Source organism: Mus caroli, unplaced genomic scaffold (assembly GCF_978045245.1).
Source record: "Mus caroli unplaced genomic scaffold, Mus_caroli_1 scaffold_7, whole genome shotgun sequence".
In the NCBI taxonomy this organism is placed as follows: Eukaryota; Metazoa; Chordata; class Mammalia; order Rodentia; family Muridae; genus Mus; species Mus caroli.
Genome location: NW_028227262.1, coordinates 128,712,437 through 128,732,275, shown reverse-complemented (window position 1 = coordinate 128,732,275; position 19,839 = coordinate 128,712,437).

The window sequence follows — 19,839 nt, the reverse complement described above, 5'->3', positions numbered from 1 at the left end:
AAACTACAAAGCTTCTGCAAGGCTAAAGACACCATCAATAAGACAAAAAAACCACCAACAGATTGGGAAAGGATCTTCACCTATCGTAAATCAGATAAGGGACTAATATCCAATATATATAAAGAACTCAAGAAGGTGGACTCCAGAAAGTCAAATAACCCCATTAAAAAATGGGGCTCAGAACTGAACAAAGAATTCTCACCTGAGGAATACCGAATGGCAGAGAAGCACCTGAAAAAATGTTCAACATCCTTAATCATCAGGGAAATGCAAATCAAAACAACCCTGAGATTCCACCTTACACCAGTCAGAATGGCTAAGATCAAAAATTCAGGTGACAGCAGATGCTGGCGAGGATGTGGAGAAAGAGGAACACTCCTCCATTGTTGGTGGGATTGCAAGCTTGTACAACCACTCTGGAAATCAGTCTGGCGATTCCTCAGAAAATTGGACATAGTACTACCCGAGGATCCAGCAATACCTCTCCTGGGCATATATATATCCAGAAGATGTCCCAACCGGTAAAAAAAACACATGCTCCACTATGTTCATAGCAGCCCTATTTATAATAGCCAGAGGCTGGAAAGAACCCAGATGTCCCTCAACAGAGGAATGGATACAGAAATTATGGTACATTTACACAATGGAGTACTACTCAGCTATTAAAAAGAATGAATTTATGAAATTCCTAGCCAAATGGATGGACCTGGAGGGCATCATCTTGAGTGAAGTAACACAATCACAAAAGAACTCACACAATATGTATTCACTGATAAGTGGATATTAGCCCAAAACTTAGGATACCCAAGATATAAGATACAATTTGCTAAATGCATGAAACTCAAGAAGAATGAAGACCAAAGTGTGGACACTGTGCACCTTCTTAGAATTGGGAACAAAACATCCAGGGAAGGAGTTACAGAGACAAAGTTCGTAGCTGTGATGAAAGGATGGACCATTTAGAGACTGCTGTATCCAAGGATCCATCCCATAATCAGCTTCTAAACGCTGACACCATTGCATACACTAGCAAGATTTTGCTGAAAGGACCCAAATATAGCTGTCTCTTGTGAGATGATGCCGGGGCCTAGCAAACACAGGAGTGGATGTTCACAGTCAGCTATTGGATGTATCACAGGGCTCCCAATGGAGAAACTAGAGAAAGTACCCAAGGAGCTAAAGGGATCTGCAACCCTATTGTTGGAACAACATGATGTACTAACCAGAACCCGGAGCTCTTGTCTCTAGCTGCATATGTATCGAAAGATGACCTAGTCGGCCATCAATGGAAAGAGAGGCTCATTGGACTTGCAAACTTTATATGCCCCAATATAGGGGAATGCCAGGGCCAAAAAAATGGGAATGGGTGGGTAGGGAAGTGGGGGGCACTGTGGGGGGCTTTTGGGATAGCATTGGAAATGTAATTGAGGAAAATATGTAATAAAAATATTAAAAATTAAAAAAAAAGAAAGAAAATAAAATAAAATTATTGCTAACCAAATCCAAGAACACATCAAAACAATCATCTATCCTGACCAAGTAGGTTCATTCCAGGGATGCAGGGATGGTTTAATATATGGAAATCCATCCACATAATCCACTATATAAACAAACTCAAAGACAAAACCACATGATCATCTTGTTAGATGCGGAGAATCATTTGAAAAAAATCCAACACCCATTCATGATAAAAGTTTTGGAAAGATCAGGAATTCAAGGCCCATATCTAAACATGATAAAAGCAATCTACAACAAACCAGTAGCCAACATCAAAGTAAATGGTGGGAAGCTGGAGGCAATCCCACTAAGATCAAGGACTAGACAAGGCTGTCCACTTTCTCCCTACCTATTCAACATTGTACTTGAAGTCCTAGCCAGAGCAATTCGACAACAAAAGGAGATCAAGGGGATACAAATTGGAAAAGATGAAGTCAAAATATCACTTTTTGCAGATGATATGATAGTATATATAAGTGACCCTAAAAATTCCACCAGAGAACTCCTAAACCTGTAAAACAGCTTCAGTGAAGTAGCTGGATATAAAATTAACTCAAACAAGTCAATGGCCTTTTTCTACACAAAGAATAAACAGGCTGAGAAAGAAATTAGGAAAACAACACCCTTAACAATAATCAAAAATAATATAAAATACCTTGGCATGACTCTAACTAAGGAAGTGAAAGATATGTATGATAAGAACTTCAAGTCTCTCAAGAAAGAAATTAAAGAAGATCTCAGAAGATGGAAAGGTCTCCCATGCTCATGGATTGGCAGGTTCAATATAGTAAAAATGGCTATCTTGACAAAAGCAATCTACAGATTCAATGCAATCCCCACCAAAATTTCAACTCAATTCTTTAACGAATTAGAAATGGCACTCTGCAAATTCATCTGGAATAACAAAAAACATAGGATAGCAAAAACTCTACTCAAGGATAAAAAAACCTCTGTTGGAATCACCATGCCTGACCTAAAGCTGTACTACAAAGCACTTGTGATAAAATCTGCATGGTACTGGTATAGCTACAGACAAGTAGACCAATGGAATAGAATTTAAGACCCAGAAATGAACCCACACACCTAAGGTCACTTGGCCTTTGACAAGAGAGCTAAAACCATCCAGTGGAAAAAAGACAGCATTTTCAACAAATGGTGCTGGCACAACTGGCGATTATCATGTAGAAGAATTAGAATTAATCCATTCCTATCTCCTTGTACTAAGGTCAAATCTAAGTGGATCAAGAAACTCCACATAAAACTAGAGACTGTGACACTTATAGAGGAGAAAGTGAGGAAAAGACTTAAGGATATGGGCACAGGGGAAAAAATTCCTGAATAGAACAGCAATGGCTTGTGCTTTAAGATTAAGAATAGACAAATGGACCTCATAAAATTACAAAGCTTCTGTAAGACACAAGACACTGTCAATAAGACAAAAACAGATTGGGAAAGGTAAACCAGATAGTGGACTAATATCCAATATATACAAAGAGCTTAAGAAGCTGAATCCCAGAAAATCAAATAACCCTATTAAAAAATGGAGCTCAGAGCTAAACAAAGAATTCTCACCTGAGGAATACCGAATGGCTGAGAAGCACCTGAAAAAATGTTCAGCATCTTTAATTTTCAGGGAAATGCAAATTACAATCATGAGATTCCACCTCACACCAGTCAAAATGGCTAAGATCAAAAACTCAGGTGACAGCAGATGCTGGCAAGGATGTGGAGAAAGAGGAACACTCCTCCATTGTTGGTGGGATTGCAAGCTTGTACAACCACTCTGGAAATCAGTCTGGCGGTTCCTCAGAAAACTGGACATAGTACTACCGGATAATCCAGCAATACTTCTCCTGGGCATATATCCAGAAGATGTTCCAACTGGTAAGAAGGACACATGCTCTACTATGTTCATAGCAGCCTTACTTACAATAGCCAGAAGCTGGAAAGAACCCAGATGTCCCTCAACAGAGGAATGAATACAGAAATGTACATTTACAGAATAGAGTATTTACTCAGCTATTAAAAAGAATAAATTTATGACATTCCTAGGCAAATGGATGGACCTGGAGGGCATCATCCTGAGTGAGGTAACCCAATCACAAAAGAACTCACATGATATGTACTCACTGATAAGTGGATATTAGCTCAGAAACAGAATACCCAAGATGCAAGATATAAACTGCAAAACACATGAAACTCAGGAAGAATGAAGACCAAAATGTGGACACTTTGCCCCTTCTTAGAATTGGGAATAAAACACCCATGAAAGGAATTACAGAGCCAAAGTTTGGAGCTGAGATGAAAGGATGGATCATCTAGAGACTGCCATACCCGGGGATCCATCCCATAATCAGCCTCCAAACACTGACACCATTGCATACATTAGTAAGATTTTGCTGAAAGGACCCAGATATAGCTGTCTCTTGTGAGGCTAAGCAGGGGCCTAGCAAACACAGAAGTGGATGCTCACAGTCAGCTATTTAATGGATCACAGGGCTCCCAATGGAGGAGCTAGAGAAAGTATCCAAGGAGCTTAAGGCGTCTGCACCCCTATAGGTGGAACAACAATATGAACTAACCAGTACCCCCCAGAGCTCCTGTTTCTAGCTGCATATGTATCAGAAGATGGCCTAGTCAGTTATCATTTGAAAGAGAGGCCCATCGATCTTGCAGACTTTATATGCCTCAGTACAGGGGAATGCCATGGTTAATAAGTGGGAGTGTGGGTGGGAGTCTGGGGGGACTTTTGGGATATCATTGGAAATGTAAATGAAGAAAATACCTAATTTTAAAAAAATGCAAAAAGTATCAGATCGTACTAAAAAAAAGTATACTCAACAAAATTGGAAAATCTGGATGAAGTGGGCAATTTTCTAGACAAATATCAGGTGCCAAAATTAAGTCATGCACAGATAAACCACCTAAACAGTCTCATGACCCTAAAAGAAATAGAAGCAGTCATTAAAATTCTCCCAAACAAAAATAGCCCAAGACTAGAATGGTTTAGTTCCGAATTCTATCAGACCTTTAAGAAGACCTAAAACCAATACTCTTAAAACTATTCCACAAAATAGACAGAAGGAAAACTACTCAATTTGTTCTAAGAAGCCAAAATTATGCTTATACCTGAACCACACAAAGACCGAACAAAGAAAGAGAATATCAGACCAATTTCCCTATGAACATCAATGCAAAAATACCCAATAAAATTCCCACAAACCAAATGGAAGATCACATCAAAGTGATCATTCACTGTGATTAAGTAGGCTTCATTGCAAGGAAGCAGGGATGGTTCAATACACAGAACTCTATCAAGGTAATACACTACATAAACAAATTCAAAGAAAAAAAAAAAAACACGATCATCTCACTGAATGAGAAAAGGGCCTTTGATAAGGTACAGTACTCATTCATGTTAAAAGCATTGTAGAGATCAGGTATTCCAGGTGTATATCTAAATGTTATAAAAGCAATATACAGCAAAACAATAGCCAACATCAAACTAAATGGGGAAAAACTTAAAGCAATCCCATTAAAATCAGGGACTAGACAAGGTTGCCCACTCTCTCCCTATCCATTTTTCCCCTTTTCCTTTCTCCCTCTTGCTCAGGCTCTGCTCACTCTGGCCTACTTACTTGGTCTGGCTCTACTTGCTCTAGTCCCGCTAGCTCTAGGCATTCCACCTTACACCAGTCAGAATGGCTAAGATCAAAAAGTGCAAGTAACAGCAGAAGCTGGCAAGGATGTGGAGAAAAATGAATACTCTTTCATTGCAGGTTAAACCTCTTTAGAAATTGGTCTGGCGGTTCCTGAGAAAATTGGAAATAGTTCTTTCCACATGAAGACCCAGCTATACAGCTCCTGGGAATATACCCAAACGATACTACAAACATAAACAAGGACACATGCTTCACTGTTTTCATAATAGCCTCATTTATAATAGCCAGAAGCTGGAAACAACCCAGATGTCCCTCAAGATAAGAATGGATACAGAAAATGTGATACATATACACAATGGAATGCTATGCAGCAATTAAAAACAATGACTTCATGAAATTCACAGGCAAATAGATGGAACTAGAGAATATCATCCTGAGTGAGGTACCCCAGACACAAAAGAACAGACATGATATGTACTCATTAATAAGTGGATACTAACCAAAAGCTAACAATGTCTATGATATAACCTACAGACCATATCAAGCACATAGAGGGAAGGAAGACCAGGGGGTGGATGCTCCAGTCATGAATTAAGGGGGAAACAGGACAGTTGTGAGACATGGAAGGAGACCAGGACAAGAGAAGGAGAAAGGAGGAAGAGGAAATACAACTCTGTCTCCATGGTCAAGAGGCGCTTGTGGACAGGAACCAAGTGTGGCAGTTCCTGGGGAGGTCCAGCCAGCAACTGACCAATGCAGATGTGGATGCTTGAAGGCACCCATCAGACTGAACTCAGGGAACCTGGTGGGGGTGCAGGTACAAAGACTGGAGGAGCAGAGAGGGATTGCAACCCTATTGGGAGAACAACATAGGCTGCCCTGACCACTGAGTTCTCCCAGAAACTAGACAACTAAGCAAGGAGTGTTTCTAGAGGGATCCATGGCTCCAGATACATACGTAGCAGAAGATGGACTTGGCCAACAGCAACTGGAGGAGAGGCTCTTGGTTCCGGGGAGGTTTGATGACCCAGAGTATGGGGATGCTGGAGTGGTGGGGTGAGAGAGTATAGATGGGGGAAGCACTCTCATACAGCCAAAAGGGAGGGGGAGGGCAGTTGGGGGATGGCAGAGGGTTAACTGGGAAATGGGATAATATGGGATGGGGGGGGGTTGGTGGAGGGGGTAACCGGGAAGTGGGATATCATTTGAGATGTAAACAAATGGAATGATCAATAATAATAAAAAAGAAAAAAAAAAGAACTCTGCTTTCTACTTGGATTTCTTAGTAACCATAAGCATGCCTACATCAGCTAATTATTGTGCTTTTCAGAAATAGCTTAATAACTCACAAGAATATTGAAAATTAGAGAGTTTTAGATTTTGAGAACTTTTAAATGCAATATAAAGAGATATGCATTGGAGAAGAAGTTAAAGGGTTTCTCCTTAGGATATTATAGTAAGGTCATAATATCACCATCAATTCACAGCAGCACCATCACTTTGAATGACAACTATAACTGTCTACTGAGGATATGTACCTACATTTAAATTATAATTTCTAAAAGCATGGAGACAAAAGGACTTATTGTACTGTGCCAAACTGATTCTCTGTAGAACGCTGGCTGTAATCTTGATTACATGTGAATATGAGACTGGCTTCAGACACTAGATGGGGTATCATGTATGTTTAAATCCCAGTAGTTCTTAAAACACTAACTGTTCTAGGATCTTATTTATGTTGGGACAAAATATTTGGTTAATGTGGGACTGTGTTTGTCCTCGCTCCCAGAAGCCCATTTTAGAAACAAATAATTGGGATATACATCTATAATTAAATATGACTATAGGAAAATATGTAGATATGGCTGGATTAAAAATAATGTTATAAAAATAAATAATTACATATTTAGTTAGTCATAATTATATGTTTTAGGAGTAGTCAAGAAGAGGAAGATATTTAGGCCAGTATCTGTAGCTTAATTCAAATCCCATATTTTTCTTATTTAAATTCTAATGACCCTGTGAATCACATAACCATGCATCTAATCTAATTTGAAATGAATTTTGTATGTAAGAATAATTGAAGGTTCTAAATATAGAGCAGCAAAGACTTCTCTCTTGAGTGAGGAGAACTAATGCCTAACATGGGCAGGCTTAACTTCTAACACATCGGCCACCAGTCTATGAAATTATATCATATCCATGGGATTGCTTTCTTTATTATGGATGCACTGAGCCTTTTTAGTTTAATTCATGATATGTAAATATGTATGTAAAGATATAATATTAATTAAATAGTCTTTAAAAACACTTTGCCTCATTCCAACAAATAGAGCTGGCCAAAATAGTTCTGTTCATATTAATGACTTAAATATAAGTGATGTAATTTGCAGGGGCAATTTGTAGGATATATCTGTGTCTTCATGGTGTATGTTTTTAAACTTGATATAACTATCACCCAGGAATAGCATGACAGAGAAGTTTTCTTTAGGTTTTTCTCTGATTCTATATTAATTTGCATGTGTTTAATATAAAATTTTAATATACCTATATATTACAAACAAACATGCATACATATAAACACACATATATGTATTAATTTCTCATGTTTGCTACTTACGATATTTTTTTCTTCTAATAATATTCTCTTTGTACCTACTTCCCTTTCTACTTTAGTGTTTTCAATTGTTCTTGTAATGAATAAATGATGTAGTTGGAGTTGATTACAGTGGCTATATGCCACTAAAGAATCTCTCTCTCCCTCTCTCTCTCTCTCTCTCTCTCTCTCTCTCTCTCTCTCTCTCTGATTAACTTTCATAAATCATCATGGAGGTCTATGTCCTCATGGGTTTCTTTCCAATCTATGTGAAAGAGCAGGCCAAATACTGTTCAGGTCTCTTGTAGCTAATCACAGCTGCTGACGTTTCAAAAGTGTAATAATTGCTTCAAGCCTGGAATCATTGTCCCCAACACTCCAGCCCTTTCTCTGGCTCTTTCATACCACTTACCCGTCCTTGCATTATGTTCCTTGAGACTTGGACAGAGTGGCATAGATGTCTTATTTGAGGCAGAATATTAAACAGTCCCTTCTTCTCAGCACGTTGGCCAGCTAGAAGTCTGCCACATATTATTCTAAGGGATGGGAACATATGAGTGAACAAAAAGAAGAGGGATTTATTTTCATGAAAAGAATTTTTCATAAGAAAGGATTTTATTTCATAAAACCAAACTTGAAAAATACTCAGTGTGTTAGAAACTGACAAAAGGAGAGATGTATTTGCTCTCTCCCACTCTAATGCATTTAGTATTCTTGAGAATTTATAGATAACATGAATTCACAGACAAAAATGCAAATATAGGTGGAAATCGTGACCTGCTCACCGTAATTGCAGAGTATTGGGCTATACTGGGAATTAGTGGCTTGCTGGATGATGCATATGACAGCAGTCCTTCAGTTAGTGAAATATCAATTGAAGCTTAAAAGGGAGAATAAGACAAGGGGGGACTGAGTCCTTTTGTCTTCAAAAGAAGAAAAAAAAAGCATTACAACACTATACTGAAGGGAACTGAATTCTCCACTTTTAACTCCATTAATCTCTTTTAGGAAAATCTACATTATTGCCAAGCATCTTGATAGCCACTGCAGGAGAATGTATTATGTCTTCAAATAGAAACCACCCCTTTCATTATCCTAAGGTTGTACTGATATGGTTTATCTTCACAGAATCACCAAGACCAGTCCACAAGGACGATCCCAAAATGGCACAGTTGCAAAAAGCAAAATTTTCGCCTTAAGGGGCACTTTCTCTTCATTATTTCTTTTTTCTAAGAGTAGTAGTCCATAGAAGATTTAAACAGTATTTTTGAGAATTTTTGTGCAGAAGTGCTTATTCCTGGGATGTAGATAAGTTCCTTAAATTGCTCCACTTAGTCTCTATGGTTGCTTGATCTTAAAGTTAGCATACATTTTGTGATGGCAAAACCTCAACAAAACTGGGACAAAAGGAAAATGCAATGAAAACTAACACCCCTCAAAGCAGTCAGTCAAATAATTTCCAGTCTTAGATCACAAAGCTTTCCATGCTTACAACAAGGCAAGAAAACAGCACATTCAACTCACCAAAGACTCCTTCTTCTGGAAAATATCCAAAATCCTGGAAGTCTTCACCCTTGTAGTATTAAAGCATAAAGCTATTAACACATAATTTCTTTTGATATAGGGTATCATATGAATTGTGCATCCTTTTTAAAATTAAATACCTCATTATCAATCATTGATTTTCTTTTGAAAACTCTTTAACAGATGATTTTTTGATGATGGTGTATAGTTAATCAACTCATTATGATGTTCTCTAAAAGGCAGATTATATTAGACATCACCTTCAAGAAGCCTTGCTGACCTGTTATGGAAAATGGCTGTTTTCTTGTAGGTCAAGTATTTTCTGCCCGTCTCCTTTTCCACAGTGGGCTTATATCTGTAAGGTGTGTGGGAATGGATGTGGCTCAGTTTCATCACTTTAATGGTGAGGTTCACAGACAAAAGAGAACAAGATCTCTGATGCCAACAGCAAAGACGGGGGCAGGCAGGGGGGACAGATGCTGCTGCTGGCCTAGTACTTTGTCTTAAAAGTGTAGCCCAGATTTCCTCAATTATGAATCACTTATGTATGAAAAAATAACTAAGAAATCATGGTCACCAGTTGCCTCACATAGCCTTGAATTTGTTCAGATATATTAACACAAAATAGAAACTACAAACATCTGACTTTAGATGTAAAAACAGAATTAAATGAAGGAATGGAGACGGACATTAGTAAGAAGAAAATTTATAGGACTCAAATCTTAAATTTCTCCATGATTTTGCCTTCAGTAAGTATTCTGAGAGATAGAACTGGCAGAAAGATTAATCCAGGATTTAGTTTCTTGGTGAAGCACCAAGAAATGAAGAACATTAATTATTAATTACAGAATTTTAATTACAAAGTCAAATGAATTTTTTGTTATGCTTTGTGGCCTTTTAAATCATGAATATGCAACTAACTCTACCACTGACCCACAGATTTCAGGACTTAAACTGGCTTTACACATGAATCAGATAAGTAACTTGCAAAAATATCTTCTGTTATCTTGTCTTTTATTGACAATCAAATTTCAGGTGTCATATGGCTAGAGTTAGGAGCAATAACACCCTCTAACAATGACAGATGTAAGCAAAGCAATAGCAACAAACACACTTCTTGAACCAATTCAAGAAAGAAATTTGCATTAATGAGCAGAAAATGTCACAAGTGAGATCTGTTCCCCTGGAGCTCAGAGATGGGAGTCCTGTCAGGCTCAAGAAAATACTAAGTCTGACTCAATTGTAGTAATTCCTCCTCCTCCTCTTCTTCTTCATCCTCCTCCTATTCATCTTATATAGAGGGTAAGCTCAGATTCTTCTAGGGAAAAAGCTTCAGAGAAGGACTCATATCATAATCAATGATTTGCTCCCAACATAGTCTCATCCCAGCCCCAGGCCACCCACCCTAACTGTGGCAGTCTAATCGCAATGAAACTACTGCTATATTGATGTTTTCTTACTTAATACTAAGTCTGACTCAATTGTAGTAATTCCTCCTCCTCCTCTTCTTCTTCATCCTCCTCCTATTCATCTTCCTCCTTCTCCTTTACCTCCTTTTCCTTCTCTTCTCTCACCACCACCCCCTTCTCTATGTTTTCTGTGATAGTGTTTTATTCTGTAGCCCAGACTGGCCTGGAACACAGTACCCTACTCGTAGTCTGGTCTCAAACTTTTGACAATCCACCTGCTTAGGCACCTGTGTGTTAGGATTCTGAACATACTTATTTCCCATTAATTAAAATTTACTTACTTATCACCCCCTTTCAAATCTTAGGCCAACCATTTCCCATAGATTTCCTAGAGAGGTTTAGGGGAAGGCACAACAAAAGAGATATATGGGGTATGGAGTAGGGAGAGCAAATACCAGTGGAGAGGATGCTGAGACAGGTTATATAGAGGGTAAGCTCAGATTCTTCTAGGGAAAAAGCTTCAGAGAAGGACTCATATCATAATCAATGATTTGCTCCCAACATAGTCTCATCCCAGCCCCAGGCCACCCACCCTAACTGTGGCAGTCTAATCGCAATGAAACTACTGCTATATTGATGTTTTCTGAAATGATGCTGGTTTGGAAGTTGATGCTAGGCACACATTGTCAGGGCACAGAGGACAGATAAGTTCCTATAGAGCTGTACTCATAACAAGTGACTTGTAAAATCAAGTTTGAATGATATAACACTTTGATATGTTTGAAATTCTCAAAAGGGAAATAAAAGACAAATTTTAAAAGAAGAGGAGAGAATATCCAGGATACAATCTACAGAACTCAAGAAGGTTAACAAGCCCAAGGACCCAAATGAGGTTGCTTCAATACCACTTTGTGGGGGTGGGGGGTGGGGGGGGGAGAGAAAGCAATCACAGTGGGGGAGGGTTGGAGAAGAAGGAAGGTACCTCTGTGGGAGAGGGGACAGGGATATAAAAGGTGAACATGATTGTATTGGGGGATGGGGACAGGAGGGAAGCCCTGAGGGCCAGCCAAAAAATGGAAACAGGCAACCTCAACCTCAGGAGGTGGGGGACCCTGTAGAATGTACCAGAGACTTGGGAGGTAAGAGACTCTAAAGACTCACAGGGAGGGACCTTAGATGAAATGCCCTATAGTGGGGTACAGGAACTTGTAGAGCCTACCTCCAGCAGAAAGTCAGGGCATCAAGTGGAGGAATGGGGTTGCCTTCCCATAGTCAAAAACTCTGACCCTGAATTGTTCCTGTCTAAAAGAGCTGTAGGGACAAAAATGGAGAAGAGACTGAGGGAAAAGTGGTCCAGTGACTGACCCAAGTTTGGATCCAGATCAAGGGGAGGTTCCAAGGCCTAACACTATTACTGATGCTACAGTGTGCTTATGGACAGGAGCCTAGCATGGCTGCCCTCTGAGAGGCCCAACAAGCAGCTCAAAGAGCTAGATACAGATTCTTATACCCAACCAGTGAACAGAAGCTGGTGACCCCTGTACTTGAATTAGGGAAAAGCAGGAAGAAACTGAGGAGGAGGACAACCCTATAGGAAGAATAGCAGTCCCAACTGGCCTGGACTGCCTGGATCTCTCAGACACTGAGCCACCAATCAGGCAGCAAACACCAGATGATATGAGGCCCCCAACACATATGCAGCAGAGGACTGCCTGGTCTGGCATCAGTGAGAGAAGGTGCACCTAACCCTCAAGAGACCTGAGGCACCAGGGATTGGAGAGGTCTGGTAGCATTGGGGGTGGAGGAGCATCCTCTTGGAGATGGGGGAGGAGGAATGAGATGAGGAACTGTTGGAGGATGGACCAGTATAGGAATAATGACTGGACTGGAAAAAAAAAAGATTACAATAATAATAAACTCTACTAGCCAAAGAATGACTTTGGAAAATGCACTAGCATATTGACCACTGGAAACGGGACATAAAAAAGATAGGAGATATGCTCATTGAAATGTGACAAAGTAAATGTAAGAAGAACAGCACAAAAAGGAAACTAATTTTCTCAATTTTTGTTCCTTATCTCACATATGTCCAGGTTTGTGCCAAGTTGACAAAAAAACAGCCCATATATGGGAACATATTTACTTGCAGATTTCTAACTCAAAAATAGGCATTACTTCATGCATTTCAATGTACAATATGTTACATAAATAATAAAGTGAGATTGACTACAAAACTCTATTTATGAGTATAAAACACATTCAAATAATGAAAAACATGAAATATGACTGCATCATTAGTAAAATAAAATTCTGTGTTGAAAGATGACAGATTACAGATACATGCTGTCATTATAAGAATGACCGGGCAGTTGAGTTTGAGAACATTTAATAATAAAATTCAAGCATTATCAATAACATACAGTTTTGTGAATAAGTGCAGAAATTAAATTTTCTACATTTATTCACATGACTATATTATTGATATAAAAATTCCATGCTTGTCTCTGACCTCAGGACTCAGGTGAGACCACCATCTTGTATCCCAGGTATCTCAGAGCCCAGTACACACAGAGAGCACACAGGTCACAGAAGCAACAGAGCTTCTTGGACAGGGTCCCTTCTGGACTTCATCCTCAGCCATGAGGCAGAGCTGAGACCCAGACCTCTGGGCACCTTCCCTGCTAGAGGAGAGCTTGCCTGCAGAGAGTGCTCTGACCACTGGAACTCAGGAGAGAGTTGGACTCCCAGGAGTGCTGACAGAGGCTAATGGAATCACAGGAGGAACAAGCCCCAGCCAGAGAAAACTAGAACATCTAACAACAGAGATTACCAGATGGCAAAAGGCAAACAAGAATCTTACTAACAGAAACCAAGACTACTCGGCATCTTCAGAACCCAGTACTCCCACCACAAAGAGTCCTGGATACCCCAACACACCTGAAAAGCAAGATTTGGATTTAAAATCTTATCTCATGATGCTGGTAGAGGATTATAAGAAGGGAATTAATAACTCACTTAAAGAAATACAGGAGAACACTGCTAAACAGGTAGAAGTCCTTAAAGAGGAAGCACAAAAACCCCTTAAAGAATTACAGGAAAACACAACCAAACAGGTGATAGACTTGAATAAAACCATCCAAGACCTAAAAAGGGAAGTAGACACAATAAAGAAAACCCAAAGGGAGACAACTCTGGAGAAAGAAATCCTAGGAAAGAAATCAGGAACCATAGAAGCATCAGCAACAGAATACAAAACAGAGAATCTCAGGTGCAGAAGATTCCATAGTAAACACTCAAAGAAAATGCAAAATGCAAAAAGATCCTAACTCAAAACTTCCAAGAAATCCAGGACATAATGAGAAAGCCAAACATAAGGACAATAGGTATATATGAGAATGAAGATTTTCAATTTAAAGGGCCAGTAATATCTTCAACAAAATTATAGAAGAAAACTTCCCTAACCTAAAGAAAGAAGATTCTCATGACCATACAAGAAGCCTATAGAATTCTAAATAGACTGACTCCCGACACATAATAATCAAAACAAAAAATACACGAAATAAAGATAGAATATTAAAAGTAGAAGGGAAAAATGTCAAGTAATATATAAAGGCATACCTATCAGAATTATACCAGACTTCTCACCAGAGACTATGAAAGTCAGAAGATCCTGGACAGATGTTTTACAGACCCTAAGAGAACACAAATGCCAGCCAAGACACTATACCCAGCAAAACTCTCGATTACCATAGATGGTAAAACGAAAGTATTCCATTACAAAACCAAATTCACACATCTTTCCAGGAATCCAGCCCTTCAAAGGATAATAAAAACAAACAAACAAAAAACCCTGCAATACAAAGAGGGAAACTACACCCTGGAAAAAAGCAAGAAAGTAATCCTTCAACAAACCTAAAAGAACAAAACCCCAACTCTAACAACAAAAATAACAGGAAGCAACAATAATTTTCCTTAATATGATGTAATATCAATGGACTCAATTCCCCAATAAAAAGACATAGACTAAAAGACTACACAGACTATATAAACAGGACCCAACATTTTGCTATATACAAGAAACCCACCTCAGGGACAAAGACAGAAACTACCTCAGAGTGAAAGGCTAGAAAACAATTTTCCAAGCAAATTCTTCAAAGAAACAAGCTGGAGTAGCCATTCTAATATTGAATAAAATTGACTTCCAACCCAAAGTTATCAAAAAAGACAAGAAGGGGCAGTCCATACTCCTCGAAGGTAAAATCTTCCAAGATGAACTCTCAATTCTGAATATCTATGCTCGAAATGCAATGGCATCCCATCATTAAGGAAACTTTAGTAAAGCTCAAAGCACACAATGCACCTCCCACAATAATAGTGGGAGATTTCAACACCCCATTCTCACCAATGGTCAGATCCTGTAAACCGAAACTAAACAGAGACACAGTGAAACTAACAGAAGTTATGAAACAAATGGACTTAACAGATATCTACAAAACATTTTATCCTAAAACAAAAGGATATAACTTCTTCTCTGCACCTCATGGTATCTTCTCCAAAACTGACCAAATACTTGATCACAAAACAGGCCTTAACAGATACAAAAATATTGAAATTATCCCATTCATCCTTTAGGTCACCACAGATAAAAGCTGATCTTCAATAACAACATAAATAATAGGAAGCCAATATTCACATGGAAACTGAACTGTACACTATTCAATGATAACTTGATCAAGAAAGAAATAAAGAAAGAAATTAAAGACTTTTTTAGAGTTTAATAAAAATGAAGCCAAAACATACCCAAACTTATGGGACACAATAAAAGCAGTCCTCAGAGGAAAACTCATAGCTCTGAGTGCCACCAAAAAGAAACTAGAGAAAGCATCCACTAGCAACTTGACAGCACACCTAAAAGCTCTAGAACAAAGGGAAGCAAATACACCCAAGAGGAATAGACAGCAGGAAATAATCAAACTCAGGAATGAAATCAACCAAGTGGAAACAAGAAGAACTATACTAAGAATCAACCAAACCAGGAGCTGGTTCTTTGAGAAAATCAACTAGATAGATAAACCCTTAGGCAGTCTAGCTAGAGGACACAGGGACAGTATCCAAATTAACAAATATCAGAAATGAAAAGGAAGACATAACAACAGAAACTGAGGAATCCGAAAACTTAATCAAGTTCTACTACAAAAGGCTATAATCAATAAAACTGGAAAACCTATATGAAATAGACTATTTTCTAGAGAAATATCAGGTGCCAAAGTTAAATCAGGATCAGATTAACGATCTAAACAGTCCCATACCCCCCCACACACCAAAAAAATAGAGCATTCATAAATAGTCTCCCAACCAGAAAAATGCCCAGGACAATATGGGTTTAGTGCAGAGTTCTACCAGACCTTCAAAGAAGACATAATTCCAATTCTCCTCAAACTATTCCAAAAAATAGAAACAGAAGGTACTCTACCCAATTCATTCTATGAAGCCACAATCACTCTGATGCCTAAAGCCCATAGAGACCCAACAATGAAAGAGAACTTCAGATCAATTTCCCTTATAAATATCGATGCAAAAACACTCAATAAAATTATCCCAAAAGGAATCCAAGAACACATCAAAAGGATCATCCATCATAATCAAGTAAGCTTCATCCCAGGGATGCAGGGCTGGTTTAACATACAGAATAATACTACAGTTAAAAGTCTTGTATTGATCTTCACACAGTTAGAGTGAGTGACTTCCATAACCAATACTCAGTAATATACAGGTCATTCAGACAAAATCTAAATAGAGAAATGCAGGAGCAAACTGACATCATAAACCAAATAGACCTAACAGATATTTATGCAACATTTCAACCAAACACAAAAGAATATATCTTCTCCCCAGGATCTCATGGAATTTCCTCTGAAATTGATTACTTAAGTGGACACAAAACAAGTCTTAGCAAGTACAAAAAATTAAAATAAAACCCTATACCCTGTCTGACCACCATCAATTAAAGTTGGTTATAAGCAAAAGACATTTACCAACACATAAAAGTCAATAAAACATAGGTCAAGAGAGAAATTAAGAATCTCAGACTTGAATGAAAATCAACATGCAATATATACAAATTTTTCTAACACAACAAAAAATAGTTCCATGAGTAACAATTTACTACATGAATGATATTGGAGAGATATCACTTAAGTAACTTAACAACATACTTGAAACCTCTAGGAAAAGACCAAGAAGAAAGAGGAGGAGGAGGAAGAGGAGAAGGAGGAGGAGGAGAAAGAGGAGGAGGAAGAAGAGAAGGAGGAAAAGGAAGTGGAGGAAGAGAAGGAGGAAGGGGAAGAGGAGGAGGAGAAGCAGAAGCACAAGAAAAGGAAGCATCTATAAGGAGTTCATGGAAAGATATGATCAGATGCAAGTCCAAAATCAATAAATTAGAAACAAACAAATAAAAACAATACAAAGAATCAATTAAATGAAGACTTGATTTAAGAAAATCAATAAGAATAATAAAAAAACAGAAAATGAAAGCCAGAGAGAAGTTACATAGTAACAAAAATGGAGATGAAAATGAAGCTATAATAATAGACAACAAAGAACTCCAGAGAATCATAGGAACATACTTTAAAATTCTGGACCACAAAATTTGAAAATTAATAGAAATGGTAATTTTCGCAATACATGCAATCTACCAAATTCAAAATCAAAATCAGAAAAGCAAATAAAACAGAACTATAACCTCTAGTGAAACAGAGGTAGTAATTACAAGTCTCCCAACAAAAAAAGCCCAGGAGCAGATATAGGCAAAACAGAATTCTATTAGAATTTCAAAAACTTAATGCAAATACATTTTAAGTGAGTCCACAATGTAGAAAAAACAAGGCACATTACCCAATTTTATTTATTTTACAAGGCCACAGTTACTCTGATACCTAAATTACATAAATACTCAACAAAGTAAAATCATAAACTAATATCCATTATGAACATAGATACAAATTTCTCAATTAAATACTTCTAATCTAAATCCAAGAGCCTATCAAAAACCTCATCCACCATTATCAAGTACACTTCTTTCCAGTATTGCAATGATATTTGAACACACATAGGGTAAGCATAATCTTCCGTTTAAAGAGACTAAAAGACAAAAACAGGTGACCATCTCATTAGATGCAGAAAAGGCCTTTGACAAAATCTATTAGCACTTCATAGTCAAATTCCTGGAGGGATTAAGTATACAAGATTAGGGATACAAGATTAGGGATGTATTGAAAAATTGACATGCTTCAGTGTAATAAAGGCAATTTGCAGCAACATACAGCCAACATCAAAATAAATGGAGAGAAAATCATTTTCACTAAAATCAGAAACATGACAAGGTTGTCTACTAGCCATATTTACTCATTATAGTATTGAACTCTTAGCTGGAGGAGTGTCTTAGGACTTCTATTGCTGCAATGACCAAAGGAAAGTTGGAATGGAAAGGGTTTATTTGGCTTACATTTAAATATCACCATTCATCATGGAATAAAGTTAGAACAATAATTTTAACAACACTTTGCCCCTTTTTAGAACTGGGAACAAAACACCCATGGAAGGAGTTACAGAGACAAAATTTTGAACTGAGACAAAAGGATGGACCATCTAGAGACTACCATATCTGGGGATCCATCCCATAATCAGCTGTCAAACGCAGACACCATTGCATACACTCTAGCAAGATTTTGCTGAAAGGACCCTGATATAGCCTTCTCTTGTGAAACTATGCCGGGGCCTAGCAAACACAGAAGTGGATGCTCACAGTCAGCCATTGGATGGATCACAGGGCCCCCAATGGAGGAGCTAGAGAAAGTACCCAAGGAGCTAAAGGGATCTGCAACCCTATAGGTGGAACAACATGATGAACTAACCAGTACCCCGATGCTCTTATTTCTAGCTGCATGTGCATCAGAAGATGGCCTAGTTGGCCATCAGTGGAAAGAGAGGCCCATTGGTCGTGCAAACTTTATATGCCTCAGTACAGGGGAACAACATGGCCAAGAAGTGAGAGTGGGTGGATAGGGGAGTGGGGGGGAGGGTATGGGAGACTTTTGGGATAGCATTGGAAATGTAAATGAGGAAAATACCTAATAAAAAATAAAAAATAATAATTTTAACAAGAGAGGAACCAGGAAGCAGGGCCTGAGGCAGGGACCATGGAGAAGTGCTGCTTACAGGTTTGCGTCCCATGGCTTGCTTGGCCTGCTGTCTTATAGAAACCAGAACCACCAGCCTAGGGATGGTACCATCAATAAAGGCCTAACACTGTCTGGAGAGACAGGAACCAAATGCTCAATAGCCCAGAGACATAAAGTAATGATACTCTCTTGTTCTCTTAGTATGGAGCCTAGTAGAGACTGTCTCCAGACTGACAGGAGTAGATGAAGCAACAAACAGCCAAATACTTGCTTGGTGGATCCTGTGGAAGAGGGAAAGGGAAGACTAAACGAGCCAGAGGGGTCAAAACACCACAAGAAAAAACACAGAATCAACTAACCAGGGCTCATAAGTGCTCACAGAGACTGAATCAACAATCAGGGAGCCTGCATGGGTCTGATCTAGGCCCTCTGAATATATGCTATTGTTGTGTAGCTTGGTCTTCTTGTGGGATTCCTAACAGTGGGAGCAGAGGCTATCTCTGACTCCTCTTCCTGCTTTTGGGACCCTTTCCTTCTTCTGGGTTGCCTAGTCTAGTCTTAGTACGAGGGGAGGTACCTAGTCTTAATGCAACTTGTTGTGCCATGTTTGGTAGAGATCCCTGGAATACTTGGAATTGTCTGAGAGCAAATGGAGGGAGAGTGGATCTGAGAAACAGAGGAGATAGGGAAGAAACTGGAAGAACAGGAGAGAAGGGAAAACTGCAGTCAAGATGTAATATATGAGAGAAGAATAAATTTTTAAATGGAAAAAGGAAATGCTCTACAGGTGTAGGGAGAAAGCACATCTGGAGTTGACTTTGAGCTTGCTCTGGCATACAGGCTTTCCTACAGCTTGAACTTCTAGAAGCATTTTCTTAGTTGAGGTGCCTTCTTCCCTGATGACTTAGTCCATGCCACATTGACATAAAACTATCCAACATAATCAGTAAGCACACTGAATAAGATCAAGG